The 24,175-nt window shown below is 36.4% G+C and overlaps 1 protein-coding gene across 1 annotated transcript in view; it reads right to left on the reverse strand.

The window, feature by feature from the left end:
* LOC148947656 (uncharacterized) overlaps window positions 1–24,175 on the reverse strand; it is a 43,391-nt gene that overhangs the window by 14,399 nt on the left and 4,817 nt on the right. Inside the window, exon 2 of the mRNA XM_089095353.1 lies at window positions 7,760–7,815. The gene's annotated coding sequence lies outside the window, so the exon portion shown is untranslated. The remainder of the gene's footprint in view (window positions 1–7,759; window positions 7,816–24,175) is intronic.

A 24,175-nucleotide genomic window follows, 5' to 3' on the forward strand; every position in this document is an offset into this window, starting at 1 on the left:
CGGGTCTATTTAGTAAACTTTCGAAATGATTAGCCCATAGTTCATTGACTGCACTCTGTTCTGTCACCAACACCCCTGATGGATCTCTGACAGGGCTGTCTCTATTTGTCGGACGTTTCCCTGTGATATCATTGGTGATTCTGTAAACAGTTCTTGAATCTCCTCTTTTTGCTGCTGCTTCTGCCTCCATAGCTTTAAGCTCTAGAAAGTTTCACTTATCAGTACTGGCACTTTTCTTGACAGCTTAGTCAACAGCTCTACACTGCTCGTTTTGGAAAACAAGACGATCAGGGACTTGTTGTTGGAGGACAGACATTTTCATCTTTTTTCTTTCATCTATTAGTTGCCAAATTTGCTCGGACAGCCGCTGGTCCTTAGGTTTGCTACGGAAGCCCAGGGTTTATTTAGCTATTTCGTGGTAGCATTCCCTTATGGCTTCCCATGCTATTTCGCATTTGGCTTCCTCTGGTATGGATAGAGCTTCAAATCTATTGCATAGCTTTATTGTTAATGCTTGTTTTAATATCTTGTCCTGGAGTATCTCAGAGTCAAAAACAGGTTTTGGGACTGTCCTTTTGTTGAATATGTTGCATATGTAGAAGCAGAAGCTTTAGTATTATGATGTAAATATTTTAATTTGGTCAGTTCAACATCCTCCACAACAAGCGTTGTAATTTTCGATTTCACACACGAAACTGCTCCTAAGATATTGCTGATATTCCCTTTTGACAAACTGCATACGGATGGCAGGTTGTACCCCGTACAACAGAAATATTCTCTGAAAATTTCACCTTCATAACTTCATAGGCTGTGGATTTTGAGCTAGCCAGAAGAAACTGTGTGTAATCATTTAATGCTGCTTCTACGGTTACTCTAACTAACGACACCAATGGCATTAAGTTGAAACTTATAGGAAACGTTTAGGACGAGTTTCAATAATAGGCAGCGCAATCGCACTGCCTAAGTAAAGAACAATGTTGGCAAAAGTATTATTTTTTTTTTCCTTTAGACCAGGGCACTTCGTATCGAAGGAGTTGTCGTAGAAACTTGAAAAGGGCTCATTCGATTGAAAATTGGAATGGCTAGTTTTTTAATAGTCGAAAGTGATTGGAAGGCAACTAACACCCTTTCCGCGCCCACCATTTTCCCAGACACATCCAATAAAAATTTTGAGATAGCCATTTTGTTCAGCGTAGTTGATTTCCAGATAATAATTATGTTTCTGAGGAGGAAACTCCCCCAAAGCCCTTGGGGCAAGGGTTGTAAGTTATGCCCTTGGTGCATATAAGGTTTTTATAGAAATCTTTGTCGTAGGAACTTCAAAAAGGACTCATTCCATTGGAAATTTCAAGGGCTAGTCGCTTTTTTGATAGTTGGAAGTGATTGAAGGGCAACTAAACCCCCTCTCACGCCAACCATTTCCCCAAACACAAGCAATGAAAATTTTGAGAGACTTATATTGTTACACATAGTCGAAAGTTTTTGAAATCATGTATTTAAGGAAGACAGCCCCCCCACAGCCCTCAGGGCAAGGGTTGCAAGTTATGCCCTGGGGGCATATAAGGTTATTATAGAAAGCATTGCCGTAGAAACTCCAAAAAGGGCTCATTTGATTGGAAATTTAAATGGTTAGTGCCCTTTTTAATAGTCGAAAATGATCGGAAAGAAACTAACACCACTTCAACGCCCACCATTTATCCAAACAAATCCAATCAAAATTTTGAGATAGCCATTTTGATCAAAGTAGTTGAAAGGTCCAGAAATTATATCTTTGAGGATGCCATTCCCCCAAGAGCCCTCGGGGAAAGGGTTGTACGTTTCGACCTGGGGGCATATAAGGTATTTCTTGAAAGTTGTGTCGTAGAAACTTGAAAAAAGGCTCATTCGATTTGAAATTGAAAGGGCTAGTGCCCTTTTTAATAGTGGAAAGTGATTGGAGGGCAACTAATCCCCTTCTCACGCCAACCTTTTACCCAGACACATCCAATCAAAATTTTTAGATAGCCATTTTGTTTAACGTAGTAAAAAGTTTTAGAAATTAGATCTTTGAGAATGATAACCCCTTCAGAGCCCTTGGGGCAAAGGTCGTAAGTAATTCCCTGGGGTCATTTAAGGTTAAGTAAGTGTTGTTGTAGAAACTCCAAAAAGGGCTCATTCAATTGGAAATTAGAAGGGCTTGTGCCCTTTTTAATAGTCAAAAGTGATTGGAGGATAGCAAACACTTCATTTACACCCACCATTTCCCCAAACACATCCAATCAAAATTTTGAGATAGCTATTTTTTTCGACGTAGTCAAAAAGTTCTGAAATTATGTTTTTGAGGATGACAATCCCCCCACAGCCCTCAGGTCGAAGATTGTAAGTTATACCCTGGGGACATATAAGGTTTTTCTTTTATAGAAAGCTTTGTCGTAAAAACTTCAAAAAGGAATCATTCGATTGGGAACTGAAACGGCTAGTGCCCTTTTTAATAGTCAAAAGTGATTGGAGGGCAAGCAAACCCCTTTCACTCCCACCGTTTTCTCAAACACATCCAATCAAAATTTTGAGACAGCCATTTGTTCAACGTAGTTGGAAGGTCTGGAAATTATGTCTTTGAGGATGCCAATCCCCCCGGAGCCCTCAGGGCAAGGGTTGCAAATTATGCCTTGGAGCATATAAGGTTTTTATAGAAAGTGTTATCGTAGAAACTTCAAAAAGGGCTCATTCGATTGGAAATTCAAAGGGCTAGTGCCCTTTTTAATAGTCGGAAGTGATTGGAAGGCAACTAGCTCTCCTCTCACGCCAACCATTTCCCCGAACACATCCACTCAAAATATTGAGGGAGCCATTTTGTTTAACGTAGTTGAAAGTTCTAGAAATTAGGTGTTTCAGGATGACAACTCCCTCACAGCCCTCGGGGTAAGGGTTGTGATTTATGCCCTGGGGCATATAAGGTGTTTATAGAAAGCGTTTACGTAGAAACTCAAAAAGGGCTCTTTCGATTGGAAATTGAAAGGGCTAGTGCCCTTTTTAATAGTCAAAAGTGATTGGAAGGCTTGACATTTTTATAGTAAAGATCGATGTGGGTACAATGTATTTTTTTTTCCTTTAGACCAGGGCACTTCGTATCGAAGGAGTTGTCGTATGAACTTTGAAAAGGGCTCATTCGATTGAAAATAGAAAGGGCTAATGCCCATTTCAATAATCGAAAGTGATTGGACAAAAACTCATCCCCCTCCCACGTCCAGCCTCCAATTTCCCCATTATGTCTTAAAACTAAATGTTGCCTTAAGATCAAATCAAAATGCACTGTGTCAATGCTAATTCCCAATATGGCATCTCAGCAGTATCCCAAGAGCGACTGAGGGTATTTCTGTTCAAACTTTCAGGGCCACTTCTGCTCTTAAAATTATACCAAATCAAAATAGCATAAGTATACCCAAGCTATCAAAGAAAGTAAACAGATTTTTTTGCGAATGGTATCAATTTTTCTATTTCAGGTCAATTAGAAGGAGTATGAAACTAAATTAAACACTACTATTTGTGTCCAAATTTTTAAAAGTGTGTATATTTTTAAGAATTGCTGAAAATTTTTCTCCAGCATACAAATAGCAGTCCTTACTGTAAGTCTTAAAAAAACGAAAAGATTTAAAGGAATATTTACTTTTTCCCTGAAAAGACTATGTCAATATAAAACGAACAGAAATTAATTAAAAAAACTTTTTTCACAAAATAAGTTTTTCAATAAAAAGTAAAGAACTCCATTAAACCAAAAATGAGCAGAAATAAAATAAAACTGAAAAAATACAATTGAATGTGGACTGTCAATTTAATATACATGTACTGATATTTAGTAATCAAAATGTTAATATTATTTGATTTATTAAAGTTATGAAAGTAAAAACATTTACATTTTTTCAATAAAGTGCAAATTATTATCTGGCCTTGGGAAGGCATAGGGCTTTTGAGCCCTACTCATGTCAACTTCTGCTCGTTTTGAGTTTGACTCGGTTATTTATCATAATTTCTGTTCGTTTTGGGTTTCATTTTTATCGATGCTGATTTGTGGTAGTTTCACGCTTGGTAGATTATTTTATTCTATTTTGCTCATTTTTTGTTTAATGGAGTTCTTTACTTTCCTTCGAAAAACTTTTTTTTTTGAATTTTTTTTTTAATTAATTAAACGAAAAGTCTATATGCATGCAGGTATTAAATGAACATGTAAGCACTATAGGGCACTTAAAAACAAAGGCAGCGATGCACTATTATAGCTAATATTGTCAGTGATATTTTAAAGGAGCTAACTTGACTGAAAATTAAAAGTTCTAGTGCCCTCTTAAAAGTTCTAGAGTCAAAAGTGAATGGAGGGCAATCAGACTTCCTCTTTAGCTCACAATTTTCCAGACACTTCGAATCAAAATTTTAAGACAGCCATTTTGTTCAGCGTAGCTGAATAGTCTAGTAACCATATCTTTAGGATTATTAGGTAGGTCTATCCACCACAGTTATTTAATTTGACCATTATGCTTGAAAAACTAAATGTAGCTTTAAAATTAAATCAAAATACACTGTTTGTATGCTGGTTGCCAATAAGACATCTCAGCAATTTACCAAGAACGACTGAAGGTATTAAGTTCAAATTTTCGGGGCTACTTCTATTACTATATCTGCTCTTAAAATTTTACTAAATCAAAAGAGTATAAGTGTATCCAGGCTGTGAAAGAGTATAAATATAATTTTATGGGAATTTTATTAACTTTCATTTATCAGGTCAAGAGGATGCGTATGACTAAATTAAACACTACTATTTGCTTCCTGATTTTCTAAAGAGTTTATGCTGTTAAAATTGCTGAAAAAGTTTCTCCAGTATATCAATAGCAGGCCAAACTATAAATTCTTAAAAGAAAACTGGAAAGATTTAAACTATTATTTTTTTATCCCTGAAAAAGACTATGTCAATATAAAACTAACAGAAATTAATCAAAAAAAACTTTTTCCACAAAATAAGTTTTTCGAAAAAAAGTAAAGAACTCCATTAAATCAAAATGAACAAAAATAGAGCTCCAAATGAACAGAAATTAATATGAGTAGGGTTCAAAACCCCTATGTTTTCTAAAAGCCAGAACATAATTAGTGCTTTACTTAAAAATAATTTTAAATTTTTTCACTTTTATAACTTTAAGAAATCAAAAATTAATTAAGATTTAAGGAATAAATATAAGCATATGTATATTAAACTGACAATGCACATTTTTATCAGTAAATTCATTTGAATTTTTGTCAGTAAAGTAGACATTATGTTCTGGCTTTTAGAAAACATAGGGGTTTTGAACGCTACTCATACTAATTTCTGCTCGTTTGGAGTTTGACCCTTTTATTTATTTTAATTTGTGTTTGTTTTTTATTTCATTTATTTATTGATACCCGTTTGTGGTAGTTATATGCTTGGTAGATTATTTGATTCTATTTTAGTTCATTTTGGTTTAATGGAGTTCTTTACTTCTTTTTGAAAAACTCACTTTGTGGAAAGTTTTTTTTAATTAACTACTTTTAAAGAATAACTTAACCAAAAACGAATATAAAATGAATCAACAAACATAGCAAACAAACATACAACAAGTACTAATATAAATGAATGAATAGATCTTATAACTAGTAAAACTTAAGTCAAATATTCAATTCAAACAAAAAACCAACAAAAATAACTACAAACATAGTTTAGCTACTGCCCCTTTCCCTACCTGTAAAATTTTAAAGGCTACTGTGTCATTTGCGTTTTACTGAAAACTGTATGTCTGGAATAGTCCTTGGAAAGAAGTAATGAAATTAAACCAAATATTTGATATACAATTACGCTAATTGCTGAAAGTTCAGCAGGTCAGTGTTCTATTTCGCTGTAATTTTTATTTTCACTGTTGTAAGCACAAAAGAAAATATTTGCAATATTATTCATTTTCAGTAATGCGCAAAATGACGAAGTAGGCTTTAGACATTTACAATTAGGGGAAGGGGCAGTAGACGAACTCTTGTTTGTAATGATTTTTGTTCGTTTCAAGTTTGATTTGGATATTCAGTAATTTTTCTCGTTTTAAGATTTATTTTTTCACTTATATTAGTAATATTGCATGTTTCTTTGCTATGATCGTTTATTTAATTTCTGTTCGGTTTGGGTTTCATTGATTCTTCAATAATAATTTCTGGTCGTTCTCAGTTTGAATTATTATAGAAATTTATTTCTGATAGTCTTAAGTTTAATATGTGGGAGGGTCTTAAGTTTTCATTTTTCGGGAAGTTTTTTTAAAATTAATTTCTGTTCGTTTGCGGCCACAATAGTAGCAGTAGTAACAGTGGCCATGAAAGTTTCAAGTTAATAATCTTACCTGTTGATGCCTTTAAAGGTATTGCAGATAGCCCTTCATTGTATCTTCGGAGGCATAGCTACAAGGCCTTTTGGCTATTTTGTACAAAATCGATTTTAGAATTTTTTTTATCAGTGATGAGGGGAGCATGCATCTAAAAAGGCCAAGGGGGTTGGTTACCCTCTGATAGCTTTTCCACATCCCCTGAAATTATCAACTTAATACCTTCAGCCGTTGATATTAGATATTGATGATACGTCATTCTGAATATTAGCACACATAGAGTGTGTTTTATGGTGTTCAGAATTCCTTTTAAAAACTATGGGGGGGGGTATGCCATCCTCGCTGGCATAGTTATTTGAGCCTTAGTCTATTTTGAACAAGATGTCTGTTTCAAAAGTTTGATCAAATATTTTTGCTAGGGATTGCATCTAAAAGGGCATGGGAGGGGCTGGCCAAACCACTTTTCAACATCCCCTTCAACATGTCCTGAAAGTTTCAACTCAATACTCTCAGCCGTTCTTAATGCACTTTCAGCCATTCAATTTCCAAGCCGGCGAATACTCACCGTTCTCAGCCGTTCGATTTCCAAGCAAAATTTATACGAAAACCCCTTCTATCAAAACCTTACGTATTAACAATAAGAAACTTGCATAATTTACAGCCCTTAACCAGGGTCTGGAGGAGGGGGTTCAACCCTGGAAGCATAGTTATTTGGCCTTTGGGCTATTTTGAACAAAATGGCTATCTAGAAATTTTGATCGAATGCATTTGGAGAGAAAAGAGTTTGAGAAGGGGGATATGTTGGCTACCCTCCAATCAACTTTGAAACTTAAACAGGGCGTTAGAACTTCCGGTTTCCAATCAAATGAGCTTCCTTTGAAGTTGATACGACCACATTTTCCATATGAAGTACCTCTGGGGAAAAAAACAAACAAACATTGAAGCCTTATGGCCTTTATATAGCCAACGCCATTACGTTTCCTGTGATTTTCTTATTGGAACATTTTTCTTAAATTTATGACGGTCTTAACAAATTCTACCCTTTATTGGTAGATTTTGTTCAGTAAAAAGAATAGAAAAGTTTTCGAGCTACAATATTAAAAAAAAACAAAAAAAACACATCAGAAATATATTTCTGAGGCGTTTCTTTGTTGTGAAGCTGGTAATGAAAATAAGTGAAGGATGGTAACGACTAGCCAAGTCTTTTCTGTACCGTAAAATTTGCATAGATGAGCAAACAAAAAATGGCTGAAGTTATTCATTTGTTTTTACTGCTTAGTTTTCTCTTTTTTTTTATGTTGGAAAACACTAACTAAACTACATAAAAATTTCCAACAGAAATACTATTTTCACATAAACGAGAATTGATAGCTGATTTGTCGTCCTTCTAACTTGGAATGAAATAAGAAACTTACGATAGACTGACAGTACTGTTGTAGCGTAAAACCTTCAGGAACAGGAGGAAAAACAACTAAAAAAAAAAATACAAAAACATTACAAGGAAAACAAAAAAGTTCATTAAATACTGTAGTTGAATAACGACTATGGTGTAAATCTTATTACCTGAAGGTTTTGTCGATTCATCTTTGAGCTCTATTGCGGGATAAAATCTGATAATAATAATGTACATAAGTCAACAGTAGCCTTAATAATTTATACTCCACAATAGCAACATATCTAGTTTCCTACTAGCACAATATAGACGAATAATAGTAAGAATAATATATAGGCCTAATTCAGTGTAGCATAAACAACTGTAAGTACAACTGTACAAGTGCGCTTATACAGTAAACATAGAGTGCAGCAAAGTCTATTCATTATAAAGCAAGTAGAGTGCGGTGTTCAAATCTGCAGCTTTTCTACAATTGAATAAAAGGAAACATATTAGATTTAATTTCCATTAGTTGATTTTTCAGACGAAATATTTTGAACAAACTTTTGTAGACTAGTAAAGCAAGATATCTAAGAAATATACTAGCCTTATCACCTTTTTCAAAAGAGAATCAACACAAAATTAGAACCTGGTTATTTTCTTCGGTGTTTGATGGGGATCCATTGCGACTGAACCCTCGTGTAACTGAACACCAAGGAACTGAACCCCTGTATCTGATCCCTCTTGCATCTGACTACTGGTGCAACTGAACCCCCGCGTAACTGAATCCCCATTCATCTGAACAGTTGTGCAACCGAACCCTCGTTAGATTGAACCCCTATGTAACTGAATCTCCAAGCAACAGAACCCCCATAAAGCCTAACACTCATGCAACTGAACCCCCGTGCAAATGAACCCACGTACAACTGAATCCTTGTGCAACTGAAACCTTTTGTAACTGAGCCCTCTTAAAACTAAACCCCATTTAACTATACCCCATAGAACTGAACCCTTGTTTAACTAGGCCCTCTTTTAAATCAGCCGACGTGCAACTCAACCCCATTTCACTAAACTTGTGTTCAATAAATAAATCTATGACGTCCGGTTTTCTTTTTTTGACAACGAAGAGCTTTTTTGATGAATGATCTTGACAGGCATTTATTTCATTGACTTTAACAAACATACAGTTACAACAAGATAGAACATGTCAAAATTCTACCTTATTTTTTAACCCATCATACTGCCTCATATTTTTAGAGTGCTGAAAAACTAGCACTTTGCTGAAAACACAAATCATGCATAAAAGCAGGATGCGTTCTTAGGAATAAGAAAGTTCTTAACTTGCTTGCACAAAGTAAAAGACTAATTTATAAGGTGCTTATTAGTCTGTCACTAGCTACAACATGTATAACCTTTACCATACAATTTAAGTTCTCTAAAACACTGAAGCTAGGACAGTCTTCGTATAAAGAGCTACTTTTTTCAAAAATCACCAAATATAGGAAAATGTCACAAGTTAGTTTATTTTAGCTTGTTCTGTGAATAGACGTTACATAAACTGGGAAGCAATGATTTTTGTAGTATCAACATGAAAATTAATACCCTCTATCATTGATGAATTAGTCTTGTATTTGAATGAAGTTTTTTTTTTCACTTGGTAGTTTTCTCAAAACTCTTCTTTTCTACTTGCAAAGATATGGAGTATAAGGGAGTATATTGCAAAAGGAGGGTGACTAGGAAAGGAAGTATTCAAGAGGAGGATTTTGAATACTAGTTTCAGAGTTTTTGATCGTGGGGATTTCAATGGCAGACCTTTTAGGATAAAAAGCCTTTAAATTCCAAAAATAACACTAAAATCGCATTTTGGTGCCGTAACGCATTTTATGGTTGCGTTGTCACGACGAATTTGTAACAAGTGCGCAAATGTGAATAGTAGCCTTCAAATGACATTAAACGACTCTCTAAGATAATGTAGTGCCTTATTAGTACTGGATGAATAAAACTGAAAAAAAAACCCACTTATGAGCGTTTCCATCTCTTTTAAAAATTTCCATAAGCTTTTTCCCGTGATAAACTTTTACTAATCAGGTGAATTTAAATAATAGCTTTCATTCCTGAACTAGGTGCTGGTTTTCTCTGTACTAGGGTACAGTTATTGGTGCGAACATGACTATCTAGTGTCTTAAGGCCCTGGGCACGAAAAGTTTCGCTAATTTCTAAATATATGGGATAGAAGGATAAATTGTTGTTTTTTGGAGGGGAGGGAGAGGGCAGTTTTACATCGAAAAAGCGTAAAGTGAAAAAAGTAACACACACGAATTAATCAATAAATAAAGACCATTTTATTCGAGTCAGCTTTCATCACCTCCGTCAAAACGGGCTGAATCACATTTTCTAGTAATATTGTTGATTTGAGAAGGGTTGAACTGAATGCAGTTGATTTGAATGGGAATTGAGTCAGACAGATTTCGGGGGTTGGTTTCGGTGACCAGTGAGTTGAATTGCACGGAAGTTTATTTGAATAAGGGTTGAAATAAACAAGGACTGAGTTATTCGATGGTTGATTTACATAGATGTTGAGTTGATTGGGGGTTGAGCTTAAGGGGCTTGAGCCGTGTGGACATTGAGTTGACTGCATTGGGGTTCAGCTGAATGATGGTTCAGTAAGATGGGGGTTGAGTTGTACCAATGTTCAGTTAAGAAGGTTGACTTGCACGGATGTTCAGTTTTACGGTGTTCAGTTGAACACGGTTCAGTTAAACAAGAGTTAAATTAACAGGTGGATGGGTTGCATGAGGGTTCAGTTGAATGGGGTTGAGCTGCAAGGGGGCTATGTTGTATGGGGCTCAGTTAAACGAGTGTCCAGTATCACGGGGGTTGAGCTGCACGAGGGTTAAGTTCAATGGGGCTGAGTTGCATGGGATTCAGTTGTACGAGGGTTTACTTACAAGAGGGTTCAGTTGCACAGAGGTTCATTTACAAGGGGGCTCAGTTGTCAAAGGGTTCAGTTTCACGGGGTTTAGTTGCAGGGGGTTCACTTACACGGGGAATCAGTTGCACCTTGATTCTGATGCACGAGCGCTCAGTTGCAGAGGTTCAGTTGCTTAGGGTTCTGTGATCTATGGGTCACAGTGACAGAGCCGTGCATGCAACTGTATCTTACGGGTAATTCAAGTGTATTTTCTGCAAGGAGGAAATAATTCCTCCCTTCAGCCTGAAAAATGACCTACCACCTCTCCTCTTTAATAGCTGATGTGTAACTATGCGTTCCTATGCACAATTTTACGGAAAATTTAGCGAACCAACTTAGTTAAGTCAAGCTTTGAGATAAATGTCCATATTAACCCTTTATCTTGTATGGACTATCTGACTTTTCAGGAAGGAATGTGCTATCGCGCGGATTTTTTTTTTTTGCAACTGGGAAGCTCAATATACAGTTCGTTGACAAGTTTAAATCAATCAGCTGTCTTTGAATTTTCAAACAATAGAAACTTGGTCTTTTTGGGACAAAATTATAGTTTGGTGGCACAAAATGGCAGAAAACGTCACTTCTCCGAGTTACAATCTTTGGCCACATAGATTACCTTAATTACCTTAATTCACACTTCGGAGCGATTAAGTTCCATACAGGATCTTTTGTGCTCCGGGTACAGCACAAGAAGTTTTAATTTCTATTTGAACGAGTCCTCTTCTGATCTTCTAGGACCATTGGTTCGGTACTATCACCCCTGAGGAAAACAGAAAAAACGCGCATCCGTGATGTTACTTATGGGCGAGGGGGGACTGTAAAATTCCGTATTTTTGTACACAGGAGCCAGAAACCTATAAAGTAGGGTCGCCTGACGTGGCAAATATAATGGTGTCATTATCATTAAGATCACTTGACTTTTAATGGGAGTTTCTCCCTTTTTCAAAATCAGACAAAATTTCAGACTTATAACGTTTGATCGATAGCATTAAACTTGATGGATTTTATATATTTGGAATCAGCAAAAAATGACAAGTTTCCGTTGCAAAAATTGTATGCAAACTTTTGATTTTTAGAGTTTCGGTCACTATTGGCCCGAATCGCTACTTACTTACAGTTTGTTAAAACTTTATTACATAATTGGATATAAAAGAGTTCATGTCCTCTGACTCACTCGTTATGGTTTTAAACGACTGAACTATAATAAATAGAAAACTTGAAATTTTAGGGGAAAAAAATCGCAACTACTCTGTTTCGAAATCATCATTTAAGGCAATATTTCTCAAAAATTCATGAGAGATATGCAAATAATGCTTAGGTTTCCGAGGGGTTGATATGAAGGTTAGTCAGCATTAAAAGTAGTTAGATTTTTAAAATTTAGTTTTGAGCTAGGGTGTTTTATTTAGACAAAATGTAGGGTTTTGTCAAGTCCAAATTTAAATATAGAAACACTATCAGAAGGAGTACTGTTTTTGGAAAACCAACGTCAGCTCCAGTTGTTTGATGATTAATATCTGTGTATTGGCCTTGAACTTATTTTCTAACATATAAAACTTCTTACTTAAAGTGTGAGAAAGGCTTTTAAAGAAACTTGATCACGACACTTTGACATAAAGTTGAAAAAAAAAAACAATAAACACTTGGTTCTTTGAAAACAAAAAATTAAACACTAATTTAAAAAAAAAAAGAATGAAACGATCTTTAAAACAAAAACAATGAAACACTTATTTCTTAAAAAGGTAATTTTAGCGCCAGAGAGGCGTTACGCTAGGAGGCACTACGGGGCGTCACAACGGCGGAGCAGGGGCCCGTGCAGACCTGCGGGGGAGGGTGTTGAGAGGACTTTCCCTTATAAAGTTCATATGTTTAAATCATGAAATTAAAGAAAAAAGCAGGTAAAACTTGATAAATGGGAAAGAAAAATTAAAAAAAACCTGATAAATGGTAAAATATAAGCAAAACAGTTTAAATTAAAGAAGTCGAAAAGCACTTTAAGCCCTATAAGTTCCCCGAAATAGAATGAGGTGGAAGGACCACGTTGGTTTGGAAAAGTCAGGGCTGTGAGTCTCAGAATGTAAAATTGTCAGTGTACCCCTGACAAAACATAAAAATGTTGAAAAAAGATAAAAATATAAGCAAAAAAGCTAAAATTAAAGAAGGTCAAACATTGTGGTCAGCTTTAAACCTTAGAAGGGTCAGGACCCCCCGAAAAGCACTTTACCCCTAAAAAAAGAGATCGCGGTTGCTACTCGATGCAGTGAGGACCCCACTATGTCCCTACACGATGATGTAAGGTGCCTCGTATCTCAATGACTTAAAAAATGTACAGTAAAAAAAGATAAAGAATTTGTAAGTTAAAGATATTCTAAGAGGACAGCCGGCTCAAAAGCCCCCCTGAAACAGAGGGAAGAGAAAAAGCCCAAGATGCGAACCTAGGGACTTCCCCCGTCTATCCGAAAAATAAACTAAGGTAAGAAATTTAAAAAAAGGCTTAAATTAAAGAAACTTGAAAAGCATTTTCACCCCCAAATCCACGCCCTAAGAAGAAGTCGTGTTGACCCTTTAAATTTCCCCATGACTTAATTGTAATTGAATAAGGTACAGTTGCCAGAAAATTACAAGAAAAGAGTGATGTAACCTTGAAAGATGTTCCATTCAGAAAACAAACTTTGGAGAAACAGTAATTTGATACTACAATTAAAGCTAATAGTTTCACTCTTACGGTGATTGATTGTTGACATATTTTCCCATATTCTCCTATCTTCCTATAAAATGTCGTCGTATTCCCCAAGGCCGTATCCAGGGGAGGGGAGGGGGGCTACCCAGTTTGAACCCCCCCTAACTTTTTGACCGAGTTGAAAATTAGTCTAAAAAATACCCATCTCGAGGATGTTAGACAAAGTCCACGAGAAAAAAATCGGGTAACCCCCCCCCCCAAAAAAAAAACAAAAATCCTGGATATGGCCCTGGTATTCCCCCTATCTCAATGCACAATGTCGTGATATGTCCCCTATATCCCTGTACAATGTCGTCGTATTTCTCCTATCTCCCTATACAACAATCGTCGTATTCCCCATATTCCATGTCGTCGGAATTATTGAGGGTCTCAATAACCCTTGCAGATGTATTTACGCAGTTTAGCAGCGCCATCATAGACGTTTACAAATTAGAATGTAATTGTCAGCTGAGCACACAACTCGAGCCTATTGTGTGAAACTTAAAATAATGGCATCGCATAAAGTTTAGCTAATTACTGATCAGGGCATTTACCTCCTCATAGAAAGAGCTATTTATGATGTGTTAGTTTTCCATAATAATGTTATGTAAAATGTGATTCGTATGATACTGAAAACGAAAGTTATGGTCTCTACCTCGACGCAAATACACACCACGCGCAATGTACGTAGATCTTCCGTACGCCTGGCCATAAATAATTATGAGATTCGTACCACCCAACTACCCCTATTTCAAAATAATTAAAGGTAATGGAGATAGTGAGTATTTGTAAAGTTAAGTGGCATCCTAAAGAACTCCATTTTTATCAATAACTTCCCTCAACAAGTCTTACTAGAAAATATTCATTTTGAAGATCTATCCTTCTATAATCAAAAAGGGGACAATGAAAAAAAAGCTACACAGGATATTTAGCGAAGAATTAGTCGCATCCCAAAATTATAAAAATAAATTTATTTTACACCATATGAGCTTGAATTGAATCACGAATCATAATTTCAGAGTGGATACTATTCATGAGGTGGTTTTCTTCTGCCACGAATTTTATATGATTCACTATACAGACCATTAATATAGGTAACGCTATAGCGTTGCCTATAATAAAGACCAAAAAGGCTTCAATGTTTATAGTTCCTAGAGGCACTTCATATAATAATAATAATTTATTTATTACCCACTATAAAAAGGAAGTGGAGTACATCAAGAACAAAAAAAAAAAAAATAAAAAAAACAACAGAAAAGCAAACCTGCACACTTAACAATTATTTACATAAAGCGACGTAAATTATGGTGCGCAGTAAGACCTGCAGTAAACGACAGCTTTCCCACAAGCACAGTCACTTTTTCCCGTAAATCAGGAAGGCCGAATCACGACATTAGATGACGTTTCCGAAACCACGGAGGGAGGAACAAAAGTTACCAAGAAAACTTAAAATAATAAGTCCGGATAGATTTCAGATCTTTGGGCTTCAGAATTGGAAGAAAATCAGATAAAAAAAGAATATACTGATTACAAAATGAAGAATATAACTTCCAATGCGCTTTTCTATTATACCTCCCTCTATTTGCAGCAATTTTTGAATATCCTACCTGATTTTTTTTTTTTTTGCATTAGGAACTTTCAGAGCCCTAAGTGTTTTGAGATTATTAGTAATGTGAAGACCAAGCCCCCGAAAAGAAGAGACACAGGGAATAGAGAAAAACCACAGTTAAGAAGGAGACTCGCACTCGAATTAAATGAAGTATATTCGCACTTATCAACGTTCAACATAAGCCCAATCCGTCTGAACTGGTCTGAGATCCAGCTGACAGAATGTGAGAGCCCAGCCCTAGAACGACTGACAAGGAGAACATCGTCCGCATGAGCAAGATACGAGACATCAATTCAATCAGAAATGAAAGTCAAAGGCAAAGATGAAAGGATGGGAGAGATGAAAGGATGGAAGATGAAAGAGATGAAAGATGAAAGGAAAGGATAAGGATATGGAAGGGGTGGCCGTATAAACTTTGGAGGGGGCTTACTTGATTGGAAATATGAAGTTATAGCGCCCAATGTATGAGTCACAAGTGATATAAGGGCAACTAGCCCCCCCCCCACAATGCACCTTCTTCTCACCAAACACATCCGATCAAAATTTTGAGACAGCACTTTTGTTCAAAATAGTCCAAAGATCAGTTAACCAATACTTCGGGTCAACACGACCCCCCTGATACCTGACGCAAATGTTGTAATTTATGCCCTGGAGGCATATAAGGTTTTATGGAATGGGAGGTCGTATAAACTTTGGAGGGGGATCATCGATTGTAAATTGAAAGTTCTAGTTTACTGTTTATGAGTCGAAAGAGACCGGAGGGTAACTAGCCCCCTCCCTGTCCTCTTCACCCCAAGTCCATCCGATTGAATTTTTGAGATAGTCATTTTGTTAAAGTAAGTTCAAATATCAGGTAACAAAAACTCCAGGGTCGACACAATCTCCCAGAGCTCGGGGGCAAGTGTTGTTATTTATGCCATGGAAGCTTGTAAGGTTTTTTGGAAGTGGTGGTCGTATAAACTTTAGAGGGGGTTCATTTGATTAGAAATTGAAACTCCTAGTTCTCTTTTTAAGAGTCAAAAGTGATCGGAGGGCAACTGGCCCCCGACCTCTATTCTCCAAATGGATCTGATCAAAATCCTCAGGTAGCTATTATGTTCAAAATAGTTCAAAGGTCAGATAAAAAGAACTTTGGGGTAGAGAAAACATCCGAGAGCCGGGGGTAAGTGTTGTAAGCTATGTCCTGGGGGCATATAAGGTTTTTTGTAAGTGGTGGTCGTATTAATTTTGGAGGAGGCTCATTTGATTAGAAATTGGAACTTCTAGTTCTTTTCTTAAGAGCCGAAAGTGATCGTAGGGCAACTAACCCCCCTCCCACGCCCTCTTTCTCCCAAATACGTATTATAAAAATTTTGAGAAAGCCATTTTGATCATATCACAATGCTTTTGGGGTTGACACAACCCTCAGACCCTAGGGACAAGGATTGTAAGTTATGCCCTGGGGGGGATATATCGTTTCAATGGAAGAGGCGCTCGTGTAAACTTTGAAGGAGACTCTTTTGATTGGAAATTGAAAGTTCTTGTTCTTCTTTCAAAGTATAACTTCATCAGAGGGCAACTCACCCCCTCCCCTCGCCCTCTTTCCTCGAAATGCATAAAGTCAAAATTTTGAGACTGCTATTTCGTGTAAAATAATGCAGAGATCATATACAAACGGCTCCAGGGTGAACACCCTTCCCCCCAAAGCCAGAGGACAATGTTTGTAAGCTATGCCCTGGGAACCTATAACGTTTTTATGGAATGGGTGGTCGTAAAAACTCTGCAGAAGGCCCATTTTATTGGAGATTGATAAGTTCTAGTTCCTTTTTTTAGAGTCCAAAGTGATCAGAGGGCAAGTAACCCCCATCCTCTCCCGACATCATCTTTTCCCCAAATGCATCCGATCAATATTTTGAGACGGCAATTTCGTTCAATATAGTCCAAATATCTTATAACAGTGCCTCTGGGATTGACACAACCGCCCTAAAGCCCGTGGAGAAGGGTTTTAAGTTTTTAAGCCAGAGTTATATACGATTTTTATGGAAGGTGTGGTCGTATCAACTTTGGAGAAGGCTCATTTGATTGGAAATTGAAAGCTTTATTTCTCTTTCTAAGAGTCAAAAGTGATCGAAAGGCAACTAGCCCCCGCACGCCCTCTTTTCTGCAAATTCATTTGATCGATATTTTAAGTTAGCCATTTTTTCAACTAGTCCAAAGATCATACAACAATAGGCTCGTTCTTTTGCACTAAGATCTTACATCGAAGATCTCACATCTTTCTGCAAAGATTTCTGTTCTTTTAACTCATGTTTGTTCTAAGATCTTACAGCTCACTGATGTTAGCAAAAAGTGTGAAATACGCCATCTTTCTGCCATATAGAACAATGATAAGAGAACTTTGATGATATACTTATCATTATTCTTAGACCGCTGATCGGAGCAGAATGGTGAAAGACGTTAGCAAAAGAACGCTAGAAGATGTAAAATCTTAGTGCTATGATTTCACTTTTAAGTGTTCTTTGTCAAAACATGTAAGATCTTAGCACAAAGATGAGTAAAAGAACGGCCCTAATGATTTTGGGATTGTCACAACCCTCAGAGCCTGGGAGTAATGTTTGAAACTTATTCTCCATCGGCATATATGGTTCTTCTGGGAGAGGTGGTCGAATAAGCTTTGAAGGAGGCTCATTTGATTGGAAATTCAAAGTTCTAGTTCCCTTTTTAAGAGTCAAAAATGATAGGAGGTTATCCCGCCTCCGTGTCCTTTTTTCTCGAAATGTGTCCGATCGAAATTTCAAAATAGCCATTTTGTTCAAAATAATCCAAAGATCATTTAACAATTCATCCAGGGTCGACACCCCTCCCCCTCCCATAGACAGAGAGAATGGGTCTTAAGTTATGCCTGGGGCCTATAAGCTTATTACAGAATGGGCGATCGTTTAAAATTTGGAGGAGTATTATTTGATTGGAAATTGAAAGTTCTACTTCCTTTCTTAAGAGTCAAAAGTTATCAGAGGGCAAGCAGCCACCCCTCCCCACCCTCTGTTTACCCCAAAAATATCCGATAGAAATTTTGAGATAGCGATTTTGTTCATAATTGTCGAAAGATCATATATAATTGTAAGTTTTCATTCAGCGGTCATTGGGTAAACTTGCTTTAATTGGATAAAGATAAAGGACTTATTTGTGGAGTACAATTTGTGAACAATTTTGTACTCATTGGGTACTATGCTGGTATGTCTTTTTAGCAATGATGCAATAACGTTTTGATTGCAATAGTGGCTTTTGATTGAAGTTTATAATAAAGATTGAAATTTGGAATTAAGAGTAAGAAAAGAGTTATAACAGAATTAGTAAAAATGATTTAATCTACGGCGGTCGTTTGTTTAAGGTTATTGCTTACTATTCATCTCTTAGAAAGTTAATTTTGCCTTGAAATGTACATTGAAGGAGGAGCGAGCTCTTAGTTTTTAGAAGAAATTAATTTCAAGTTGGACCTAATGCCTCGCTTGACTGAGACATTAGAAAAGACGCTTCCTGAAGTTCTAACTAAAGTTACTTCAGTTGAAAGCCAAATAGCTGCCATAAATGAGAAATCGGCAAGAAATGCACGAGCTAATGAAGAGTTGAAAAGGGAAATCGAGGTACTGAGACAGTATTCAAGCGCACCTAGTCAACGCTCAGATGCTTTAGACGAAGAACTTAGAAAATCAAATATACTACTCTATAACTTTGCTCCCATTAGTACGGTAGCGAATACTCTGAAAGAAGAAATTCCTCTTAATAAGTGCATACCCAATTTAGGCCTTTTCCGCTGGGACGTGAAAGATGTGTTTAGATTTCGTTCTGGACCAGTGGTATTAAAAGTAAATTCAGTTGAAATTCGTGGCGTTATTTTGAGATCTAACCCTCTATTGAAGAGAAGTGGGATACCGGCAGCCCCAGAGTACACCCAAAGGCAAAGGGAAGCGCGTAAGCATTTGAAATTGGTCTTAAATGATGCCCTTTCTAAGCGCCACCAAGCAAGGCTGAGAGGAGAAAAATTGTATACAGGCAGCAAAATGATTATTTTTGACTTCTCCTCCAAGTGCGTGAAAGAGGTAGTATCCATCAGGGAAAACGTTAAGCCAAACTGGCAGGATAGAGAAACGTTATCGAAAGGAAATAATATGGTTGAACTAGTAGCTGAAAAAATGGACTTTTTTGAGGCTTGTGAGTCGGTATCAGAAAATTCTGAGAGCGATACCGAAACGATGGTGAAGCTCAATATAAAAGATCCTTTACCGCAATCCTCCAAAAGCGCATCAGGGTCTATTGAAAAAAGTATAAAATCTCCTAAAGCTACGAATAAAACTGAAAAAAAAGAGTTAGAAAAGTAAGTGAATTCATTAGTCCAGAAGAAAAGAACCGTGGTGACATTCGGAATGTTATGAGAAAATAAGTTAACTATAAAGGTCCATCAAAGGGCCCTACTGCTGCATATACTAGTGATTACTATTGACTTTCGTTCCCACATAGAGAAGATTCCGTCTCAACGTATATCCTACCATTAAATGATGTTTTATTGCCAAGTGAGTAAGGACACTACGGTCATGTCTACGCTTTGCGTATAGTTGCATGAAACATCCAAGGTGTAAAAAATAAGGTAGATCTTATATTACAAGATTTACATGATGTGGATGTTATTACTTTAATTGAGACGTGGCAAAGTGAAGATTCAGTGCCAACTTTCAGAGGTTACTTAGTAGAAAAAGTTACTAGAGAAGTGGCTGGAAATATGAGATATTATGGTGGTAATTTAGTGTTAATTAACCAAGGTTGTCTAAAAATTATTTACGTATTCCTAGCAATTAAGAAAACATTGTATGGGTTAGAATTCCTCTTACAAAGGGCAAAAGACTGGTGCTTCAAGTAGTATATATAGCTCCTCAGAATAGCTCATCAAACAATTCGTGGTAATGAATTGTAAGTAAGAAGCGACCCGGCTCAATGGTAACCGATACTCTCAAAAACAAAATTTTGGTGCCAATAGATACATCAAAAGAATCAGATTTTAATTTTGATTTCGAATATATAAGTTTCATCAAGTTTAATTTTACTCATCAAAAGTTAAGCGCCTGAGAAAATTTGGCTGATTTTCGAAAAAAGGGAAAGACCCCTAAAAGTTATAGAAACTTAATGAAAAGGACATCATTATATTCAACCTATTAGAAAACCCTTATGTAGAGGCTTCAAGCTCCTATCTGCAAAAATGTGGAATTTTCAATTTTTTGCCAGAAGAAAGATCACGGGTGTGTGTTAATTTGTTTTTTTGTTTTTTTGTTTGTTTTTTTTCTTTTTCCCAGGGATGATCGTATCGACTCAGTGGTCCTAGAATATCGTGGGAGGGATCATTGCAAAAGAAAATAAAAGTTATTGTGCCTTTTTTAAGTTACCAAAAAATGGAGGGCAACTAGGCTACCTCTCAAGCTCATTTTTTTTCCCAAAGTCACACGATCGAACTATCAAGATAGCCGTTTTATTTTGCTGTGTCAATAATGTGAACAATTTACCTTTCGGTAAGACTTAAAACGTCGATCATCCTAGAAGGAGGGCTAAAAGCCATAAATTTTACCAAATGTTAACATATAGCATCGGTTATTAGAACCCAGCTCGATGGTAACTGAAACTCTAAAAAACAGTATTTTGATACAAATAGATGCATCAAAGGAATTGGATGTTAATGCTGATTTCAAATATATAAGCTTCATCAAGTTTAATCCTACCCATCAAAAGTTACGCGCCTGAGGAAATTTGGCTGATTTTAGAAAAAAGGGGGAAAGACCCCCTAAAAATTATAGAACCTTAATGAAAATCACACCATCATATTCCGCGTATCAGAGAACCCTACTGTAGAGGTTTCAAGCTCCTATCTACAAAAATGTGGAATTTTGCATTTTTTGCCAGAAGAAAGATTAGGGTGCGTGTTTATTTATTTTTTTTTTTTCCCCAGGGGTGATCGTATCGACCCAGTGGTCCTAAAATATCGTGTGAGGGCTCATTGGAATGAAAATTAAAAGTTCTAGTGCCCTTTTTAAGTGACCAAAAAAAATAGAGGGCAACTAGGCCCCCTCCCACGCTCATTTTTTCCCAAAGTCACCTGATCAAAAAGCCATTTTGTTCAGAATGTACAAAAATATTATAAGTATGTCTTTTAGGATGACTTAATCCCCCGAAGTTCCCGGGAGAAGGGCGGAAAGCTATGAACTTTACCCAATGTTAACATTTAGTATTGGTTATTGAGAAGTATACAGTACAGACGTTTTCAGGGGAGATTTTTCCTGGTAGTGAAGGGGGGGGGTCGGGCAGGGACGTACGCAGGGAGGGGGGCCTCCGGGCCTGGCCCCCGCGAAATCTCACGATTTTTTCATTTTCCCATAATTTTCTGATTTTTCTCACAGAATAATGGGTTTGAAGGATTTGCCCCCCCCCCGAAACAAATTGCCCCCCCCCCCGAAAACAAATTCATGCGTACGTGCCTGGGGTCGGGAGTTATGTAGGAGGATCTTTCCATGAAGAAAGTTTTCATGGGGGAAGGGACATTGCTATGAAGGGGACGCCGGACTTCCCAGCATTATTTAAAAAAAGATCAGAAATTAAATATAAAAAAACAAGTTTTTAAACTGCAACAGCAGCAACATCAAAACTTTAAACGAACAGAAAATATTACATATATAATTGGGTTCATCCCCTAGTCAGTAGCTCACTCTTTAAGCCAAAAATTTTTTAGTACTTTCATAAGAGATATTTATTCTGTTTAATGGCTTTGGTGTTTAAGTGATCAGTTTTAAAGAATTGGAACAAAATTCAAATTTTAGCTCAAAGAGCAAGTTATTGACTAGGGGGCGAAAGCCCTAATATACGTATTAAAAACATATGAATATAGAAGTGCGTTACGTAAGTTAGTTCGTAAGTTACGTATATTTATTACTAATAAAAACGTTCGTAAATAAAATGAAACAAGTTTCGAGAAAGCCATTTAATCAAATAAAAGCAAATTAATATGAAAATTTTGTTTTAATTATCCATGTACTGTGAGCCAAGATCAAAACCTGCATTTATTCAAAAACGTTCGAAAATTAAATAAAAAAAACAAGTTTTTTTTAACTGAAAGTAAGGAGCGACATTAATACTTAAAACGAACAGAAATTATTCCGTATATGAAAGGGGCTTTCCCCTCCTCAACGCCTCGCTCTTTACGCTAAAGTTTTTATTTTTTTAAAAAATAAAGTTGTGAGACAGAGTCAAACTTTAGCGTAAAGAGCGAGGCGTTGAGGAGGGGAAAGTCCCTTTCATATACGGAATAATTTCTGTTCGTTTTAAGTTTTAATGTCGCTCCTTACTTTCAGTTAAAAAAAACTTGTTTTTTTTATTTAATATAGTAATGAATCAACACGGGATCTGCTTGAGGAAGAGATAAGATATTTACGTTGTCGATATGAAAATGATTAGTTTTTAGTTGTGGGGGATTTTAACGCTTATATTGGGTTGTGTAATGAAAGGAATGATGCTTCGTTTGTAGGAACGCCAGATTTGATACCTGATATTTATAAGACACCTAGAAGTAGCAAAGACTTTAAAAGAAAGGTTAATTGTTGGGGTAAGAGGCTTCTGGAGCTATGCTCTGATAATGCACTTGTGTTTGGAAACGGACAATTTTGGTAAGGATGCAGAGGTAGGCGAGTTTACCTGTCTGTCAGGAAAAAATCTCAGCATAATTGATTATATATTGGTTGGTCTCAAGCTTGTGAAATACACAATGGGCGTTGAGAGTTTTAAGTATCATTGGGTCAGAACATTTTCCAGTGGAGGTTAAACTAAGCCTTATAACGGGATTAGTGGAAAAAACAAATGTAGTGAAGAAGAGTAATGATGATTCGGAAAAAAATGATTTTTATATGAAGCCTTTAAAGACTGACTGGAGTGGTGAGAAGCTGGAGTTGTTGGGAAATGAACTTTTAAGGCCCGAAGTAATTGAAAGGAATGAAATTATGTACAAATCATCAATGGATATCGATATGACTCTGAGTGAATTGTGTTCAATTATTTATAATTGTGCTCAAAAGTCTGAAAGGTTAAAAAAGAAAATAAATGTAAGTTTTTTTGACAATGAGTGTAAATTGATGAAAAATTATTAAGACGCTTTACTAGAGGCAGTTAAGAATTACTTTTCATCTGAGGAAAATCCTGAATTGTTGTCAAGATATAAAGAAAACAAAGAGAATATATTGGCCGAGCTATTTAGAGAGTATAGAACGGGAATGTATAGAATTAAGTAAGGAAAATTGGAGCGATTTTGTGTTTTTCCCTATAAAAGAAAAGGATTATGATTTGGTAAGAGATGTCTCGTCAGAAGAAATTAGGAAAGTCGTCAGGAATATAAAAGGAAGGTCTGTACCCGGAAAAGATGGAATACCAGCAATTTTGACAAAGAGTGGGATATTGCCTGTGTTACTTTACATATTCAATAGAATTATTAGTAATGAAGTATAGCCTTCTACATGGAGTACATCGATAATGGTATCAATATTTAAGGGAGGGGAGTCCTAGGGATCATGAGAGTTCTCGGCTGATAGCCTTAGTTCCTATATTTAGCAAAATCTTAGATAAAATTTTAGATAGCCGGTTAGATGATTGGCTAGAGGGTTTTGGAGTTATGAATAAAGAACAGGGAGGTTTTAAAAAAGGCTATAGTACTACGGATAGAATGTTTATTTTAAGTGGATTAATTGAAAAGTATGGACCAGGAAAAAATAAGTTATAGGTTGCATTTTTGGACTTAAAAAAAGCGTTTGATAAAGTTAATAGAATTCTGCTTAAAAAAAGCCTAGAGGATGTGGGACTACTTTCCTGTTTCATTCGTTTGGCTGTAAATATGTATTTTGAAACTAGTGCAATAGTAAGAGTTCGTGGGTCGGGTCTTTCAAGGCCTTCTAAAGTTAAGAAAGGAGTAAAGCAGGGAAGCGCCTTGTCACCTCGGCTTTTTGGTCTTTTTGTTAATGACATTGTTGAGCTTTTAGCCAAAAAAGGGTTCCAACAATAAGATTAGGTAATAAAAACTTCACAGTGTTGCTGTTTGCGGATGACACTGCTCTAGCGGCGAATTCGGCACACGATTTACAGAAGCTTTTGGATTAACAGATGATTA

Source organism: Artemia sp. Qi Xiang Cuo, chromosome 10 (genome assembly GCF_049724085.1).
Source record: "Artemia sp. Qi Xiang Cuo chromosome 10, ASM4972408v1, whole genome shotgun sequence".
Classification (NCBI taxonomy): Eukaryota; Metazoa; Arthropoda; class Branchiopoda; order Anostraca; family Artemiidae; genus Artemia; species Artemia sp. Qi Xiang Cuo.